The sequence below is a fragment of the Ambystoma mexicanum genome, chromosome 2p (genome assembly GCF_040938575.1).
Source record: "Ambystoma mexicanum isolate Mex_15411 chromosome 2p, UKY_AmexF1_1, whole genome shotgun sequence".
NCBI classification, from domain to species: Eukaryota; Metazoa; Chordata; class Amphibia; order Caudata; family Ambystomatidae; genus Ambystoma; species Ambystoma mexicanum.
Genome location: NC_090923.1, coordinates 1,460,903,927 through 1,460,923,456, shown reverse-complemented (window position 1 = coordinate 1,460,923,456; position 19,530 = coordinate 1,460,903,927). Strand labels below are relative to the sequence as shown.

The window sequence follows — 19,530 nt, the reverse complement described above, 5'->3', positions numbered from 1 at the left end:
CCTTATGGTTAGACATGGTATCCCCCTTTTTCACTAACCCCTTCTAACCCCTATCCCTGCTTATTTTATGGGAAACTACAACTCCCATATTTCCTCCCCACTTCAAATTTACAACACTACTGAGCAGAGGAAGATGAGGAATGAGGCCAGGAGGGATTACCTCTGCAGACTCGCAATGGCTCTGTCCCTCTAATGAGATCAGGCACAGTCAAGCACGTAGTCCAAATGACATACACCTCCCACTTGTTAAGACTCCCTGTCATGATAAAAGGTGGCCCGCACAGGCACACTCTGAGCGAGGCTAGATGCAAAAAGGATCAGCTCTTTACGGGCTGATGCGAACCAGACTATGGAAGTTGGAAGACCAAGGCCCTGATCTGTTGCGGCAGAGAATGAGATGCAGTCAGGCGAGAATTCCATCCTTTCGGGAAGCTGTAAGCGTTCCACGTCCGAAGGCGAGTGAGCGGAAAAGAAAAACCCTCAAAGTACTTCTACGCAGCCAGCTACCCTCCCGTGTGAATGACGGAGTTGGGGGGGAGCAGAGGAGGCGTTGGTCACGGCCTTGGCTGTTATGAGAAAAGTATTGAAGACAGAAGCCCAATTAACACGACCAGTGAGTTATCAAAGGCAAACAAAAGCCTGGTGTGTGCTAAGAGCAAAAGAGGCATATAACAGGAGTTGAAAGTTGTGTGTGTGCCGATAAAAACACATAGTGAAGTGAACAATGATTGAATGACTGAGAAGATTATACAAAGTAACAGAGTGGTCCTACGAAGCGGAATCACACATTCAAAAGTCTCTGTGAAATGTTCCGAGTTATGAAAAACAGGACACGAAGGCAAGAAAGTAACCGCAATACTGAACAATACTTGATTGAGTAAAAATCTATTTATATGAACTTTGAAAATTGCCAAAAGGGCAAAAGTCAAGCTACTCGTACAAGTAGTATTGGGTTTGCATATGAACATTGAAAGAGGCCAAGAGGGCAATAGGGCAATAGTAAAACAGCAAGTATCAATGAGCATTGGTGTTGTGAAGATTGTTGAAAAGGAGGTCGAAGTGGTCCTGCAAAGGTCCACGTAAAATCCTTGCAGTTTTGAAAGTCTTTGACAGTAAAAAGGAGATAAGAGCCTGGCGGAGATAAGTCTGTGCTGAATAGTGCCAAAGTGAAAGCCAAGAGCGGAACTGTGTATTTGTGGTAAGGCGGACGATACCTAAAGAATTGATTAGACTGGTAAAAGCTTGAGCCCAAGCCTGAACTGTTGAATTGAACCAGCAAGCTAAAGTGTACAAGGCTGTTAGAACTGTGCCATCCACCTATCCTTTTTAAGAAACTCTCGAGACCGTGTGCTTCTGAACGTGGGGAAGAGTGTTGTTACCTAGCCATTCTGACCACTCTTTTAAGACACTATTTTTCCTTTTTTGTATTCCTTTTACACATTTGTCATTTGAGAAGGCAAGGTTAGGTTTTCTTAGTATAGGCTTTTTTATTTTGACTAGACTGACTTGGGCTTGTTTTGTTGTTCATTTAATGGTCGAGACTACTCCCATTTTAGAGTTAGGGCCAGGTAGGAATTTCACCAACCCCAGTGAACTACAAAATAAAGGTTTTCAAAACGTGCATCTATTGTGTCTGTGTCTACTGTTGATACCATTCCTTCCTCACAGATAAAAGAGAATTGTAATAAAATGATGGTATGAAACTCATAGCAGGAGAGTATAACGGGTGAAGATAATTGTTTAAAAGACCGAAAGAAATACCAATAGAAGAATATACCAGGCCAAATCAAGTGTGTGTTAAATTACAGGAGAATCCTTAGGAAGGCACATGCCCTAGAATCTTGAACTATTTGAAACGGGATTCTTTGTTTTGAACATTACCTGCAAAGAGGAACCTGGGGAAGGGAACTATTTCCCTGAGAACTGTGTGTGCGCGCCAAGTGGAAGAAGCCATCCTCTCGGGCTACAAGAAACGTACATATTGGTAACAGGAACCTGGGAAGGGAGCTATACCCTAGCACTGAACATTCTCCACATGGAACTTTTGAGTTGAGTTGGAACATTTGTGCACCTTGAGCTCCAGAGAGAATATCCTTTGCTCCTTTGAGTTAGTTTTTAGAGTGTGAAGGCCAGAATAGGTTTTCGGACACAGGACGTATTTTTACTTTGGACATCTTGACAACGACAAACCCCTTAGTTTTCATTTGAGGTAGGGAAATACCCCCTAGGAAAGAGATACTAAAGTATTTCCCTAACCCTTTTGTTTTTTAATAAAGGTTTATAGCCAAAACTATGAGTCCTCTGTGTCCACGTATTATTCCTGGTTCCTCACAACGTTCTGTTCCTACAAATAGACTTTGTTCTGGAGGTCATTTTTTTCCCTTTGTTTAACTTCTTTTCCAGTGCCTACATCTCTTTTTTCAGCACAATGTCTGCACTGTTTGATAATTGTGCTTCATGTGGTGCAAAGAAATCCTGTAATAGCACTATTAATGGTAAGCATGGCATCAGATTGACAGCTCAGCAAACCTCTTTGGAGCACTCTGGGCATTTCAAGCTGTCTATGAGCCACAATACATTAAAATTCCAGAAATAAACCTTCATTTACTGGGGGCACTCTCTTTTGCTTGCTTTGACATTGAGATCTTCAACCTCAAAAAATGCAACTGTGATATATTTTCCATTGATTGCGATGCATTGTTAACCATACAGTTTGCTGTCGAATTCTATGTCATCTGTCTCAATGTCAAGAATTGCAGCCATTATGTGAATTTAATCCTGTAAGTATTAACGTACATATATGCGCCTTGACAAATTATTTACTAATGCGATTAATCCTCCTCAAGATCCATAAAAGCAATATCACGAAGATAGAAAATGCAAAAGGAGGAACATCACAAAGGAAAACATATTTTTTAAAACAATGTATGCAGCTATAAATAGTAAAATCATCAGTAACAAGACATTCTATTTACAAAGCGAAAATGTTCCAATATACTTAAAATCTTATTCCTTACTATATGGGAAAATAGCAATATTTTTTCGAAAATAACTGTAAAGAGGACGAATTCCGGCTGAAAAAAAGCTATTCGGCTCCGGCCAAATAGTTTCTTGGTATTCGGCTGTTGCCGAATACTTTGTCATTCTCATTTGAATATAATGCAACAAGAACTCTGAAAGGCAAATATAGACTTCAGTTTTCAAAACTGAATAGAATTAGGCCAGACACTTAGCCACAAGATCAGACAAATTGCTATCACACAGCTGTCAAATATCTTATATTGTAATCTGCTCATGTTTTGTTGCAGATTCTTAGACATAAAAGGTGCTCACCTTTGATCCTTAGACAGCAACAATACAGGAAAATCTTTTTTTGTTGGTGACTGTTTATATGCAATGTGCACTTTCTTCAGTTGGAAAAGACAATGTGCATATTTCACTTGAGGATACATTCAGTTCCTGTCATGTCACTTCCCATTGCGTAAGTCATAGTCCCCCCTTTTCTTTTTTTAAGGACTTGAGCCCTGAGTTTACCATTATCTAATATTTATTTATTTGAATTTGTAAAGCACACTGCTGCCCGTGGGCATCAAGGCGCTATGAGACAACTTTAAGAAGGCTTGATTCAAGTTTACACAAATGCGGCCTCAGCATAGAACTCTTGATAAAGAGAGCGAAGTTACAGTTGCATGATTAACAGAGCAGTGTTGTAGTTACAGGATTAGCAGAAAGTATCCATGAGTGTAGAGTGCATAGACAGCACAAGGCAAACAAGCATTGTCAGACAAATCGTCTCGTTTTGATAGCTTTCCTGAAGGATGCATGGGAGCCCATCATCCTAATAGAAGGGGGGAGGGAGTTCCAGTAGGTGGTTGCCATGTTCGGGAAGCTGGAACCGCCCGCCCGCTCTCTGCGGGGGAGGGGAATGATAAGGTGCATATGTTTGTGTATTGGCAAGGATAAGTGAAAAGTGAGCAGCATTTGTTCCCATCGGCCATGCCCATGAGGAAACATTAAGAATTCACAATAGGTAGTGCAGACTAGCAAGGCTTGGTTCATTCAGGCATAGTAATATGCCCCCACCTGACAGGACTTTCAGAAGAATTTGTTGGGTAATCAAAGTGGGCCAGTGTGTGACAGCGGGTTGCAAATGGCAATATCCATTTCGTTCAACCTAGTCCTTTTGCATTTGTGAAGCCTTCTACTTGGACTGCCACTGGTTTTGATTATGCAACAGCATTTTGTACATTTGGTCCCATCATTTTGGTTGAATCTGCTTTATTTCTGGCTGTTATATAAATAAAGATGCTGCATTGATTGCAATGAAGAGAAATAAAAGCATAGAATGCATTTAAAATGATGCTTTTTTAAAATAAGTGTGTGTTTTCAAGTTCGGAACATTATTTATTAAATAAAGCAACTATTCGGCTTCATATTCAGCTTCAGTTGAATAGTTGACAAACTATTTGGCCGAATACTAAATATGCTATTCGGCACAGCCCTAGTAATAATATTATTTATTGTGGTTTAGTTTACATTGAAACTTTACACAAACCTTTATAATAGAAAAATGATTAGCATATAAAAACATATGATACATATTTAAATCAAAATCTATATTAAAACTGAAATGTCATAAACAATAATATTATCAACGTATAATTAAGCATTTCGGTACTCTCACCTTCAAAGCTATAAAGCTTACCACATATAGTCCATGGATATGCACTACTACTCGGCGTTCACATCAAGTTCTTTAACGAAGAAAAATTAATAACTTGACGTATTGTCTCATTCATCTTATATGGCAATATTCCCAAATCGCATATAAGGTTCCCTTTTACTTGCAGCAGATTTGGTTCAACTTATTATCTTTCTTAACTCCTTATATTGTTATGCCTAGGCTGACTTCAACCTTCAGCCAGATGTTGTACAATGCCATCAGTAGGCTCATGCTATTAGAGTTAATACAATGGAGCCAGAACATCTCCTCCTTAATATATTCATAACTATGTACATATTTAACCAGGATGAGGTTAATATCACTTGTCATTATATTGCATTCTGTCAACAAATGTCTTAGTGTCTCCAACTGATCTTGCTCTTTACATAGGCGATATAGCCGTAGTTCCATTGCAATCTTATCCCTTCTGCCAGTGACCATTAATGAAGGTAATTGTTCTAGCCTTAGAAGAAGTATAAAGCGTCTGAGTCAAACTGCTGGGCACAGGTTCCGATGGCTCTATTTTTTTTTTAATTGTATGGTCTATGCTGGACAAACTGCTCTCTGAGATGATCGTAGTTCTCCAGCCAGTCCCAGAGCTCTATACGGTTTCCCAATGCCCTCTGTGCCTCATCTGGGTCACTTTCCACCCTTATTTTCCACCCATTGTCAGCAAATAGTTTAGTCATCTGGTTCTTAGTTGTGCACTTTGCCTTTGACATCTCTTGGTGGGCTGCTATTAATAGCCCATTCCTTGTGTTACTGATCATTTTCAGATACAATATGGCACGCTTTATTAGTACTATCGCTTTTAACGAAATCAGTCCGAGCTCCAGCCTTATTATCGCCATAGGTATGCCAGGTGGTAGGCCCAAGATGGAACGCCAGAATTTCCCTTCTGTCACCTGTAACCATTTCAGATCTATTTCAAGGAGAGATTCCAAACCATATGTTATCATCGGGGACAGAACTTGCATATATAGTTGTCTTGTGCCCCACATGGTAAAACCTCCCTGATTGATGGTAAATCTGTGAAACAGGGCAGTCAATTGTGCTGCTCTAATAGCACGTGTTTGTTTGCATGTTCTATAGTCACCAGTGATCTCAAACTCTATGCCCAAGTATCGATATTGTGGGGTGTAAGCAATATTTTCTATGCCTACCCTGAGCTGTACACGGGAAGTATTCCTCTTGGTATACCTCATGACCTTCGTTTTTTCCGGATTAATCTTGAAGCTATTTTCCTCTACGTATTTCCAAAGGGCAGAGGACAACCTTCGTATATCACTGATAGTATGATCAAAAATTACTAGGTTGTCCACATAAGCTAATACAGAACAGAGGGATTCACCTATTTTAGGTGGACAATGTATCGCAGCACTTATGGCTGCAGGGATGTCATGGACGTAAAGGTTGTATATTAAAGGTGCCGTAACACAACCTTGTTTAACCCCCCCCCCTGTTTTGATAGACACTTCTTGTAGTATGACCTTAATTTTACTGAATTATCCTGATGAAGCAGTCTGAGATAGTACATCAGGCCTTTAGGGCAGGCCAGTGATTTTAATTTCTGCCACACAGCCTCTAGGAATAGAATTGAATGCCACAGAGAAATCTATATATAGGTCTTATAGGGGAGGCTGCTCCCTGACCCTGCTCAGGACCGTTAGAGGTCCATGACCATGATGTTATGGGCCATAGGGTATCCCTGTCGGAACCCACTTTGGAATTTGCATAAGACATTTCATTGCTCACCCCAAAGCTGTAATTCTTTTAATAGAAGTGAGGCAAATATCTTCCACGTGGAGTCTAACATTGAAGGCAGCCTATAGTTAGTAGGGTCTGATTCCCCTTTTTGAAAACGGGGATAAGAACTGCCGTTTGCCATGATCGTGGTATTTTCCCTTCTTTTAAGATCTTATTGAATAAAATGACTAATAAGGTAGCCCAGAATTCAGGGTGAGATCTCAAAAAATATTTGCCAATCCATTCGACCAGGGGCTCGTGAGGATTTCAATTCCATGATCTTATTCAACACCATTTCGTATGATGTATTAGTACCCGGCGAGAGTCCAGCAGAATGCAACAAACATTCTGCAAGCATCCCCCGCCGGGGACGCAGGTACGTATTTTTTTTTTAAATTGTTTTCCTTTCCTGCCCTCCCAACCCCACTTACCTTCTGCTTCTTTTTTTTCGGGAGCGGGCACGCTGGGAACACTTCTGTTCCCAGCGCGTCCGCTCCCGATGGCCGACATTGAAAGGGAAAACGGACTCTGTGTTCCCTTTCCCAGGAGCCATTTTCTTGGTCGTTTCATTTATTTTTTTTCTGTTCCAAAACGCTGCAGTGTTTCGGGACAGAAAAAATAGCTTTCAGTGCCCCGGTCATGCATATATTGCGGGTCGGAGTACTAATAGCAATATGACCCTCGCGGCGGGCCTATAACTGTGGGCCCCGGGGCATTACTTGAGTCGGTAATGCCCCTGCCGCTCGGGTCATATTGCTTAATTAATGGGTGGAATTAGTGAGGGAATCCCCAATGATCTAAATTCCTCCTTATCTACCTGGGCGTTCCGGTTTTCCAGAAATGTTGTCCATATTGCAGCCTCAATAGGGTTAACTAATGGGCCTTTCACCACTCCCTGCGGTTCACCCAATAGAGACCATATATTATGGGTCTTTCCTGTGCAGATTGTCTTTACTAGTCCTTGCCAGGACTGGATCTTATCCACCTTTCTTTTCGCTTTAATGATAGCTCTATATCTATTTTTAATACACCTTACGTTAGTATGGTATATACTCGGGGGTAAAGCTTGTTTCTTAACATATCGGAGCTCTGCTCCAAGTTCTCTTTTAGCATCTCTAATCATTTGATCATAAGAAGGCTTTTTTTCCCCAGTGCCTATCGTAGTCCCTATACGGAGCACAGCATGCTTGCCAGCAAAGGTATGGATCCAGTCCTCAACGGAGTTAATCGTCATCTCCCTGAAATTCGGCAGGAGATGAGATCTATCTATAGCCAGTGTTTCCAAGGCCTGTGAAATATTTTTGTCTGGCCAGCTGATCTTTGTGCCTGCTTTGTTCACCTTTATATATATATATATATATATATATATATATATATATATATTTCCTTTACTCCCCTACTATCATAAGTCACTTCTACAGCAATCATATTACTTGCTAGTTGGGTCTCAATTTGTCTAGAACCAAATGTGTTTGTCACCCCCATTATTCGACCCCCATTTTCACCTTTCTTTGCTGGAGATTGATAAGTAACAAATCCATCCAATATCAGAGGGTCCATTGCCCATGTTCCTTGGAGGCAAATACAACTATGCTTATCTAGTACTGTAGTTGAACCCTCTGCAGATGGTAGATGTGCAAACCCTTGGCAGTTCCATGTCAAAATTGTAAGATCTCATTGTTTTGAAAGTACCTCCGGTAGCGAATCCGCCAACCATTTTAATACTTGTTGAACATCTGATAATTACACCTTCTTCCCTTTTGGCAGTTTGGGGCAGTCTGTGATATCTGCGGGCATATCTAGACCTCTGGCCACACAACTTAGGTCAATCTCATTCAGATCAGCATCCACGTCTACATCTACTGGCTTGAATTGTTCCTTGTAATTTCTTATCAGAAGAGGTTGGATTCAGCTGTTTTACAGGCTTTCTCTCTCCTGTTCTTGTCCAGTGTTAGAGCGATAGTATTATGCAATATCCGCCCAGACATCTGTAGTAGAATCTTGAGAGCAAATTGCAAGGATGCTACTGATGGCTGAATCTCTGCAATCTCGACTGCCACTGGGTAGAGCCTGGCCAAGCAGCCCATTTCAGCATCAGGGGCGTCCTCCATAGAGGCCATGGCCAAATATGGTGAGACTGACAGTCTACCCATTACCTCCACAGGGGTGGGCGTCCCATAGGGGATGTTCGTCTGCTTATTTTCTTGGGTTCCATTATTGTTAGTTGGCATTACGCCTGGTAGGGGAGTCATATTTCTTTGAAAGTTCAGGCATAGTTCCAATAATGAGTTACTGTCTATATCATCATAATTAGAGGTGCTCAATGAGCCAATATTGCATACAGCCGGCGCAATTGTTTCCTCAATAGTGGTAGAATTTATTTCCGGGGCGGGTTTTGTGGGAAGAACTCAGTGATCATACCTTGATCTGCTGGAATAGTGTTTTTAGCTTTCTTTTTAGATTTCATCAGCTCACCATCCTCATCTGTTGAGTTCCTGGCTTTCGCCATTCCCTTAGTTTTTCTTAGGTTGTACTTGGGCTGTATTGTTCTTTTCCCAGCAGGCATTTATGCCACCCAGACGCTACCCCTCCTGGGGTTATAGGACCAGATCAAGAGGATCCCTCTGTCACCCTATAGGGCACTCTTTACTAAGAGTTATCACGGCGGCTTATTAGCTCTAGGGTATCACTGGGGCTTTTTAATCCCCTCAGCAGGATCAAAGGCCCACGGTCCACAGTCCCCATGTTGTTATCGTACAGCTAACAATCCCACCAATCCAAATTGGGCCCCTTATAGGAGGGCACACCACACCTTCAGTATGGTTTCCCTTAACAGCCAAAGAGATGGAACAATGGCCTCCTTATGATCGCTTGAACGATCCACAGTGTACCAATCTTTATATGATTAAATATGAGCTTCCCACCACCACAGGAAAAAGGGCACTAATTGATACCACCCAGCTTTTGTCCACCATTCCTGCTGATCTTAATCAGTGGGTGCCAATGGTGGGAAGCATATGTCTATGTGGCGGCAATCACCCCAAATCAAGCGCAATAGGCTTCTTATCGCCTATCAGCAGAGCGCAGGACTCGGGCTGCTAGGCAGTCTCAGCTGTCTTACCAGTTGCTCCTGCCCAGCGCCCCTGTAGCTCACGGCTGGAAGGTCCTCCTGCATGTGTCCGGCCAGGCAAGCGGCTCGCTTCCACACCCTATTGCTGCCACCGTCACCCTGTGCAGTAGAGCCGCAGAGTCAGGGGAGTCGGGGAACAGTATTCTGTGTCCCGCGATCAGCACGCCGAGCTGCTGCACTAATTCGAGGAAAGGACCTCGCAGCCTTGCTAAGGCGCCGTACACAGGAATCGGTGAAATCAAGCTGCACCTCCGACCACTAACACGCACTCCCAGTCATAGAGGCCGCTTCCGATTACCATACCATATTCATTAGTGATCAAAGTTTCTGTACTCAGCTGATGCAATATATCGGTGCCATTTGTACAGCAGAGGGCAACCAAACAACGTGCATCTCTATGTGCCCTTCCACTTCAATAATAGTCATCAGTTTAACAAACAGAATGAGCACGGTTCTACGCTGTCACCTAACATTTGGAATAATTTCAAGTACGCCAGTTCCAGTCTCAATTAACAGTTAATTACCTGCTCAACGTTTCAGTCTCTAAAGAGCGAAATGCTGTAGGACGAATGCCTCCTCACAAGCCAAAACTGAAAGTAGGTGCTGTAATTATGCCACTATGCAATCTTATGCCATCACAGTTACTCTGCAATGCATCAAGGTTAACAATTACATGTCTACAAAGACACTTCATAGAGGGCTTTGTAATCGATGGATTAAACTTAGATATTGTTCTTATACCGCGCACACCTCTCATTCCATCTGATACAAATATGCCTTTCAAATTCAAAAGAAGACCGTTTCCTATACATTAAGCCTTTTCAATGACCATTAATAAGTCACAGGGACCTAGGTCCTCTTCCTGGAAGCGCTCAGTGGTAATTTTGATATTTAGGAAGAGGTACAGAAGTGTCCCTATGAATTAACCTTTAAGATATGCTAGAATGGCATATGTTACGCCAGGAACAGCTAGTATTATAAAAAACATTGTAATGCTGGCTGGCCATATAGTTCAATGCTGACTGCACCAATATATGCCAGTATTCCCAAATGAGAGCAAACACATGTTTTCTTTGTGCATAATGTGCCAGTAATGATATTATAAGAAAACATGTTCATGCTGGTCCTGCAAATATATGCCAGTATCCCCATATAGCAACCTATACCTGTTGCCGTTAAAAATGCCATGTCAAAGTATGAAAACATGTCAGTGTGATACTGGAAATGCATTGGAGGACAGGATCTCCTTGTCCATATACCTCCTTAAACTGTGTGTTCTGCTTATTTTCTGCAGAGGGGAGTCCAATATGGACCCCTGGCAGTGCAGCTCGTAATTTTGTTCTTGGTGAACAGAAACCCATGGGATACCCTTAGGGCACCTATAGGTAGGGGTACAGCCCTGTACCCCTAGTGCGTGTTTCTGGGCACATGTTTGTTACCCACAAAGCTGGGTATCGGCTGGTGGAAGCTACATGCTGTTGTGACATGGGCTCTAGGTATCCTCTGTGTTTGGGATACCCAGGCCCTGCCATAGGAATCAATGGATTCCTACACAAAGGCAAGTTGGCCACTGGTGGCGTCTTGGTTTCCTTTGCCCCTCCCCCCCACCCGGTTTCTCAAGGTCCTGAGGAGCCCTGGCTCTGTTCCCTTCCCCTGAATGGTTGTTGGGTGGAAGGACCATACATGGCTCTGGGAATGCCTCCTTCCAGAAAGGCTGGAGCCTTCTCATGGGCTGCTTATTGTGGGTATACCCTTGGGGTGGAGCCTGCATGAATGGAGTGAGTAGTCAATATGCATTCTCTGTTGTGGGTGTCTCGTTTTGGTTGTTTGATACAATGCCTGAGCAACCCCTGACTGAAACTGGAATGAATGCAGTGTGGTGCACTGAAAGGCTGGGGAGTAGCCCCCAATCCACATCCTGTTTTGTGAGTTTCTGGTGGATGGCATGAATGCCCGTGAGCCTGATTGGGTTTTGTCTGCATGCCTGCACTTGTGTGTAATTGGCTGGCTCAGCCTGAGTGAATGGGGAGTGTTTTGTAAAACAGTGGGCCCTCACACCCACCTCCTTGTCAGAAGCTTGAAGTTAAAACTGTGTTCAGAAGCTGAAACAGGAAACGTGAAGCAGAAGCTGAAGTCATCTTTAGATTGCAGCTGGAGGAAGAAGTCTGTGGTTGCTTCTCTTCATCCAATCTGAAAGCTGTCGTGCTTATTCAAGGAGTGAACCAGAGAGGACCTGGATAGGCAACCTCTTCCCGTAGCTATGAGGGAACTTTATGCAAATGCTGCTCTTCACCCAAAGTGTCCTGGAAGCCAGTCCTGTGTGCCTGCCGTACGGAGAAGGGATCTCCTTGGGTCCAGAAGAGGAGTGTCTGAACACCTTGAAGCCAAGAAGTTCATTTGTGTTGGCTAGGTTCTGGAGGAGTGTTCTTGACAGCTGGAAGCCAAGCTGCTGATTATTCCCAGAAGAGGGGGTACCCAGGCATAGTGCTGCCTGACACACAGAGCTGCGAAATTTCCAAATCATTGAAAAATCCTTCATGTGGCATCCCTGCCACAACATCTGTCCACTTGTCAGCGCCGGAGAAGGTCCAGGATTGCTCCCTGCAGTGGATGGTCTGCCGGCGGGTTTCCCGCCACCAAAATCCAAAGAAGACATCCCGAGTGTCCAGACTTGGTGAGAGTCCGCAGTCCAGGTCGCCAGAAGCCATCCTGAGGTCTGTGTTGCAGCTGCAGCACCGAAGAACCCAAAGGCAGTAAACAGTGAAATCCTGAAACCCGACATCTACTTCTGCCACTGCACCCGTCCCCACTGAAAGTCATCCAAGGCCACCAACAGTCTTATCTTCTTCAGCCAGGCAATTTTGGGGTCCACAACAAGTTTCACCTTCGTGGGATACCCACAGCTGGCACAGCAACCCGACATCGGAGACCACTGTGAAAGTCCTGCATTGCTGCCTTTCTGACACTGCTTGATTCCCTTCTTCTCGACACCGACATCCCAGAGACTCCTTCCAAGGGGGTCCATCCTTGAGGGGTCTCATCGAGTAAAGCGAAGAAACTCCACCACTTCTCCTGCCAAGGCACCAAAGGTAGTGTGACGAGGAAGAAAATCTTCCATCCTCCAGATTCCTCCAGGGGTCGCAGATTTGTCTTGGATCCTGTTCTCCTATGGATTCCCAGGTTCTTTCGGGTAGTGTGATCTGTAGTAAGAGAAATCGACTATTATTGAACATGTTTGGACAGGGCTGTAATATAAAAGATAAAGTACACCTTATCTTTTCCTTACAGGTTGCCCAGGGGGATCCTCGCACATTATTGCATTGTTTATCTTAAAGAAAGCATCCTGCCTATGTTCCAATAATTTCCTCCCTATCTATAGTAATATCTATGAAGTTACACCTTGCTTAGTAATTCTTATGCTTTTAAATAGTGGTCATCATTTGATGCATTTTACCTGAATCTAAGTATACGGTTTTACCACATAGAAGTGTAAATATTTGCCATTATTAGAATAGTGTTGCTTGAGTACGAAGTGTTATTCATTGCTGTATATATTCATCTGAAGCCTATTTTATATTAGTACTATGTTAGCACATAACATAGTGTGTGAAGATTCCTTTGTGGGGGCCTTGGGATTAACTGTACCTAAGAACCACCCTGCATCACCTTTCTTGAGTCCCAGCCTTGGTTGCTTGTCCATAGCTACCATATCGAGAACAGTGGCTGGGGTGCTCTGTGCTTCTAGCCCAACTGTATAGGGGGCAGAAATACAGACATACAGAGTGGTATGAGTTAACAGAATTGAGAAATTTAATTCAAGCAATTAAGTAGGAGAAAAGACGGAGGACTGTGATTTTCTTTTTTTACTTTGGGTTTATTGTTTTTCTTTTTTAAATTATGTATTAATGATGTACCTGTGAAAAGGTTTTTACAAACTAGAACACAAATAAAAGAAAAAATATAAGTTATTAATGTTTATGAATAGCAATGTATTCAATTCAAATGTATTATTTAGTAAGGATAACATTCCATTAATCGCTCACCTGTAAATATCTCTAATTGTCAAAAGATCTTGCTAGAGAGTGCTGTGCACAAAGTAAGTGAATGTTGTTCCATTCAGGATCATGAACAAGTATATGCCTAAACTGAGGATACACATTTGCGGTATATTGGATGGGTGTAGTGGTTTGGGCATATTACAGTATTGATTTTATTGCTCCTGGAGGTCCAGTCTGGGCCTCCTGAATTCTTCTGCTGTCTCCCTTCATGTATTGGGTCAAGCCTTCCATGATGTAACCATTTTCTAGGCATTTTACCACTGCTTCCCGTCAGTGTCTATTGGACACTGACGCCCCACCTCATCTGCTCTTTCGGGTATCCTAGGATGCCTCCAGCCATTATCCCTGTGCTAGGATAATTGTCTGCTGGGTTGCCAAACTTCTTGGTCCTCCTAACCAATGGGATCCATCTTCACCGGTTCCCTCTTCGTCCCAGAGTCTTCCTCGCTAGATTCTTTACTCCTGGTGTTGAGTAAAGTGTGGGAAAGCAGTTTTGCAGGAGAAGCCTAATTACGACCAGGCTCACGTTGGAGTCTGCTTTCTGCTTCAGTTGTGGAAGAGGAGTGACCAAGTGAACCCTGTGAACAATAAAATATTCACACACAGCGCGCAGTGCACATAGTGTGTGTAATGCATGGAAGCAGTTAGGCAGTTCGGTGGGAGAGGTGACCCCGGCTATTTTATTGCTCCACCGGAGAGGAAAGGATAATTTGCAGGTTTTTCAATCAGACAGTTTTAATTGAAGGGGTGAGTGACAATCATGTTGTAACCATTTTCGTGTACCTGCCGTGTATGTACGAGCAGGGCTAAGTCAGCTGCAATGCCTCAGGATTTACCAGCTGCCTTACAGATGGCCATAGACCTCCCCTTCGCTTTGTCACCCGGCGAAGGCATGTCGGGCACCTTTGGTGGTTTGAATGGTCACAAATGTACAAGAATCACATTTTAAAAGCTTGAAATCGGCAACAATTGTCTCCTTTTTTAAATCCGGTAGCTCAGACACATTTTGAAGATTCCAGATGAAGTCCTATTAAGCATTCTTAACTGTGTCAATGCACTACATGAAGCAAGTGACCATGGTTTTCCAGAAGTGTCTCCTGATTTACTACAGGTGTCAGAAAATGACTCTTAACACACCTGTTTCTACTTAGATCTCTACTCCAGCTCCTCCCAGAAGATTATCTGCAATCCTAAAATGAGTAGATCACAAAGTCCAAGGAACTATGGCACGGTCAAGACAGTCTGTTGTATGAAATTAATCCAGTGTTGTGCGTCCTGGTTACCCTCTATGAGGGGTTAAAAGCTGAATCAAGGATACAGTAAACCCTTATGGAATCTCGATAACATCAGAGTGCATAATACACGTAAAGAATTTCTGAATTTGCAACATATGGTTGTAACGCTCACCTGATTCCCGCAGAGGCGCCGGTCTTGACTGGGTGAATGCCGTATCTTCAAAGGTGATGTGTAACACACGGTTGGCTCTTTGGGCTGGACCTCGGTGCGCTGTATGTCTGACTCGAAGAGTAAGATGTCTGCAGATAGAAAATATGGGATTAATGAACTGGGGTTATTGGGTGCCTCTCTCCTCTTCCCTTTCTCTTCTCCTGTAGAACCCCAAAGGTTAACGCCCTCACCTTAGGTAAGTGAACGCCGAACTCTCCATCTGCCTCGGGGCAGGGTGCCGTAACCAGTTTCTTAACTAGATAAGGGTGCAGGCCTCTTGACCTCAGAGGACTGCTGTCCGTCGTGAACTGCACGAACGGTAAGTTCTGGGCACTTCAAATGTCTTAAAAGTCTTTTGTAATGATATCCCTTGTTTTGCAGGGTTCCGGCGATGGCGGATGGCGGGCTGATGAGAGTTGAGGATCGAACCCGCGTGAGGAATAGAAGCGCCTGGAAGCACGTAAGTAAGCGCTTGTAGCCTGCTTCACGATGCGCACTAACTGTCCCTTTTATCTTGCAGGTACAAGTTCGGAGCTTTAGAGAAGCTGAAGGGTGCTGGAATACCCACTGGATTCGGCGTGGGAAGGAGTAATGGCACGTGAGTAATAAAGTTGCCCAATGTCTTTAAACACACCTTCTTTTGTCTTTCAGATGCGGGATGCAGCGCCGAAGGCCTCCGGAGCATGCGAAGAACTGGTAAGCTTTTGTCTTTCAGATACCGGAATGCAGTCCGAAGACCACCGGAGCCTGCGAAGAGTAGGTAAGCCTTTGTCTTTCAGATGCCGGAATGCAGCGCGAGGCGTTGGTGACAGCCGATGGACCAGGTAAGAGATGCGCTGCCACTGAAGACCGTAGTGCTAACCTGTTCTTTCTTTGTCTTTACAGGTGCTGCTGAAGACTGGATTCCAGGATGGTAAGCCTTTGTTCCCTTAGGCCCAGGATCAGAAGCAGAAGACACGATGAGCGTTCTGCTGCAGAGAATGCAGAATAACGCAAAGCAAGATTCATCCATCGGGTGTGGTTTAAATAGCCTCCTGTAGTGCTTAGGTGTCTCCTTCCACAGCCACGCCTAGGTAAGAAAAGAGTTCCTGCTTTCCAGAAGAGTTCCAGTGTTCTGAACCTAGGGAGTGGCTCCTGCCCCACCCAATAGGAAAAGTAGTCCCAACCAGAAGAGGATCAGGGGTTCAACTGGCAGGTAAGTAAGCAGCATGGTCTGCTGCAGGTAAGTCCACCCAAGCATTATGAGCCTGGCGCTTCCAGCGCTGGGACTGGGCATCTTTATGAGCCTGGTGCCACTGGCACCAGGACAGGGTCCAAAAGGTCCCAATTGGGACTGGCTGGCACTCGGAACCGTGGTTATGGGTCTGCTTCCAAGGGAGTCGGGCAAGTCCTGATCTTTTGGAAGCAGAGATCATGACAGCACCCCCCCTCAAGGCCCCTCCCAAACCGGGCTTCTCCGGGGGTTTGGGCTTGTTAGGAAATGTTCGATGAAATCTTTTGATTAGACGAGGCGCATGGACATATTCTGCAGGTTCCCAGGATCTTTCTTGGGGACCGTAGCCTTTCCAGTCAATCAGGTAAAATAGTTTACATTTGGAGATCTTGGAATCCAGGATGCTTTTGACTTCAAACTCGAGTTCTCCATCAACTAGAATAGGTTTTGGAGATGTAGTTAGTCGGGTTTGAGGTTGCACAGGTTTTAATAGAGAGACGTGGAAGACCGGATGTATCTTCATGTGAGGGGGCAAGTCCAACTTGACCGCTACTGGATTTACTATGGTAGTGATGGAATAGGGACCAAGGTATCTTGGGTTGAATGTGCGTGGTCCTTTTAGAGGTAGATATTTGGTGGATAACCAGACTTGATCTCCTACTTGATATTGGGGGGCTTCCTTCCGATGTTGGTCTGCTCCTTTCTTGTATTGTTCTTTAGCCCTTTGAAGGTGAGAAACGGCTTCCTTAAAGGCTTGGGTGATTGTAGAATGCAGGTGGTCTACTGCTGGTGTTCCAAGATCTTGGAGTGGATCCAACTCCGAGGTTCGAGGGTGACTACCGTATAAAAGAAAAAACGGGGTCTTCCCAGTTCCCGAGTGGACAGAGTTATTGTAGGCATATTCAGCTATCCAAAGGATATCTTTCCAAGTTTTTTCAGTTTGTTGTAGCATGCAGCGCAAATACTGTTCCAGAGTTTGATTGGTCCTCTCGGTTTGTCCGTCAGTTTGAGGGTGGTGGCTGGTCGAAAGTCTCACATCAATTTGAGCCGACCCACAGCAACTTCGCCAAAAATGAGAAATAAATTGACTACCTCAATCCGAAATTAGAACTGAAGGAAAACCGTGCAGTCGGACGATGTTTTCGAGAAATTCTCGGGCCAGAGTTGCTGCTGTTGGTAAGCCTTTGAGTGGAATGAAATGCGCCATCTTGGAGAATAGGTCCACGATTACTAGGATCGTATTGTATCCGGAGCATGGAGGTAGATCGGTGATGAAGTCCATAGAAAGCATATGCCAAGGGCGAGGCGGGATGTCAATAGGGCGTAAGAGGCCGGCTAGTTTTTCCTTTTGACTCTTGTTTTGGGCGCATACTCCACAGGACATTATAAAGTCTCTGATATCTTTTTTCCAAGACGGCCACCAGAAGTAGCGCTTGATCTTTTCCGAGGTCTTGGTCATACCGGGATGTCCTTCCATTAAAGAATCGTGATAACAAGAGATTACCTTTTTCTGTAAATCTGTGCTGGGCAGGTATAACCGTTCTTGGAAATATAATAGGTTGTCCTTCACCGTAAAGTCCTTTCCCTGCAGATGCCAATTCTGTATGTCTGCTGGAGTTACCATTAGCCTGGCTTTATCCTTAACTTCCTCTATGGATTGTGTGGCGATTACACCTAGAATTCTTTGTTCGGGAAAGATAGGTACAGGTTTAGGATTGATCAAATGTTCTTCCACTCTCCGAGAAAGGGCATCAGCTTTACCGTTTTTTGTACCAGGTCGATAGGTAATTATGAAGTCAAACTCGGCAAAGAATAGTGCCCAACGGAGTTGCCTAGAGGATTGAGCTTTTGCGGTTTTCAAATATTGCAGGTTTCGGTGATCTGTAATCACAGTAACGGTGTGTCGGGCCCCCAGAAGATAATGCCGCCAAGCCTTAAAGGTGGACTTGATAGCTAGAAGTTCCTTATCAGTAATAGTGTAATTGATTTCAGGAGGCGAGAATTTGCGGGACCAAAATGCCACGGGATGCAACTGATTGGTTACTGGGTCCTTTTGTGATAGAACTGCCCCCATGGCAAGGCTTGAAGCATCAGTTTCAACGATGTAGGGGAGTTCTGGGCGAGGATGTTTTAAGATCGCTACAGAGATAAATCTAGTCTTCAAATTCTGGAAAGCTTGTTCCGCCTCGGTAGACCATTCAAAACGTTTGTTTTTCTTTAACAAGGCGGTGATGGGCTGGCCTATTCGAGAGAATTCGGGGATAAACCTGCGGTAAAAGTTAGCGAAGCCTAACATGCTTTGAACACCTTTTACGGAGGATGGCGATGGCCATTTGAGAATTGCATCGACCTTCTTTGAATCCATACGCACTCCGCTAGGTGATAATATGAATCCCAAGAATTCAACTTCAGTCACGTTGAAAACACATTTTTCCAACTTAGCGAAACGTTTGTGTTGACGCAATCTCTCGAGGACCATTTTCACGTGTTTCCGATGTTCAGTTTCTGATGAAGAATAAACAAGGATGTCGTCAATGTAAACAACAACACACACATCTATGAGCTCTCTGAGGACATCGTTCATAAAATATTGAAAGGCGGCCGGGGCATTGCAAAGTCCGAAGAGCATGACCTGATATTCAAATAGCCCATACTTGGTGCGGAAGGCCGTCTTCCATTCATCGCCTTCTTTTACTCGTACCAAGTGGTAGGCTCCTCTAAGATACAGCTTTGTATATATGCATGCTTTTCTGACTTGGTCCAGGAGTTCAGGGATCAAAGGTAACGGATATCTATTCTTAACGGTGATCTGGTTCAGGGCGCGATAATCAATACAAGTTCTAAGGTCCCCTTCTTTTTTTGGAACGAAGAACAAAGCTGAGGAAGCAGGGAACTTGGAAGGACGAATAAACCCATTCGCTAGGTATTGATCCAGGTATTGTCGGAGGTGAAGATTCTCAGGCTCGGTGAGGGCATAAATTCTACTACAAGGAGGAGTAGATCCAGGTATCAGGTCTATCTGGCAGTCATAAGACCTATGAGGAGGTGGAGAGTTAGCCTGATCCTTCCGGAAAACATCTTGGAATTCTAGGTATTCAGGAGGTAACTGGGGAGCCTCCGAGGAAATTGCTGCCAGTGCAACACCAGGTCGAGGGTGACAAGTAGAGACACATTCTGGAAACTGAACCGTTCTTGCTCGCCAATCGATCTGAGA

At 44.0% G+C, this 19,530-nt stretch overlaps 1 protein-coding gene across 6 annotated transcripts in view; it reads left to right on the top strand.

Moving 5' to 3' along the window:
- Positions 1-19,530, top strand: part of FANCA (FA complementation group A) — a 3,206,914-nt gene that overhangs the window by 1,286,432 nt on the left and 1,900,952 nt on the right. The gene's annotated exons all lie outside the window — the stretch shown is intronic.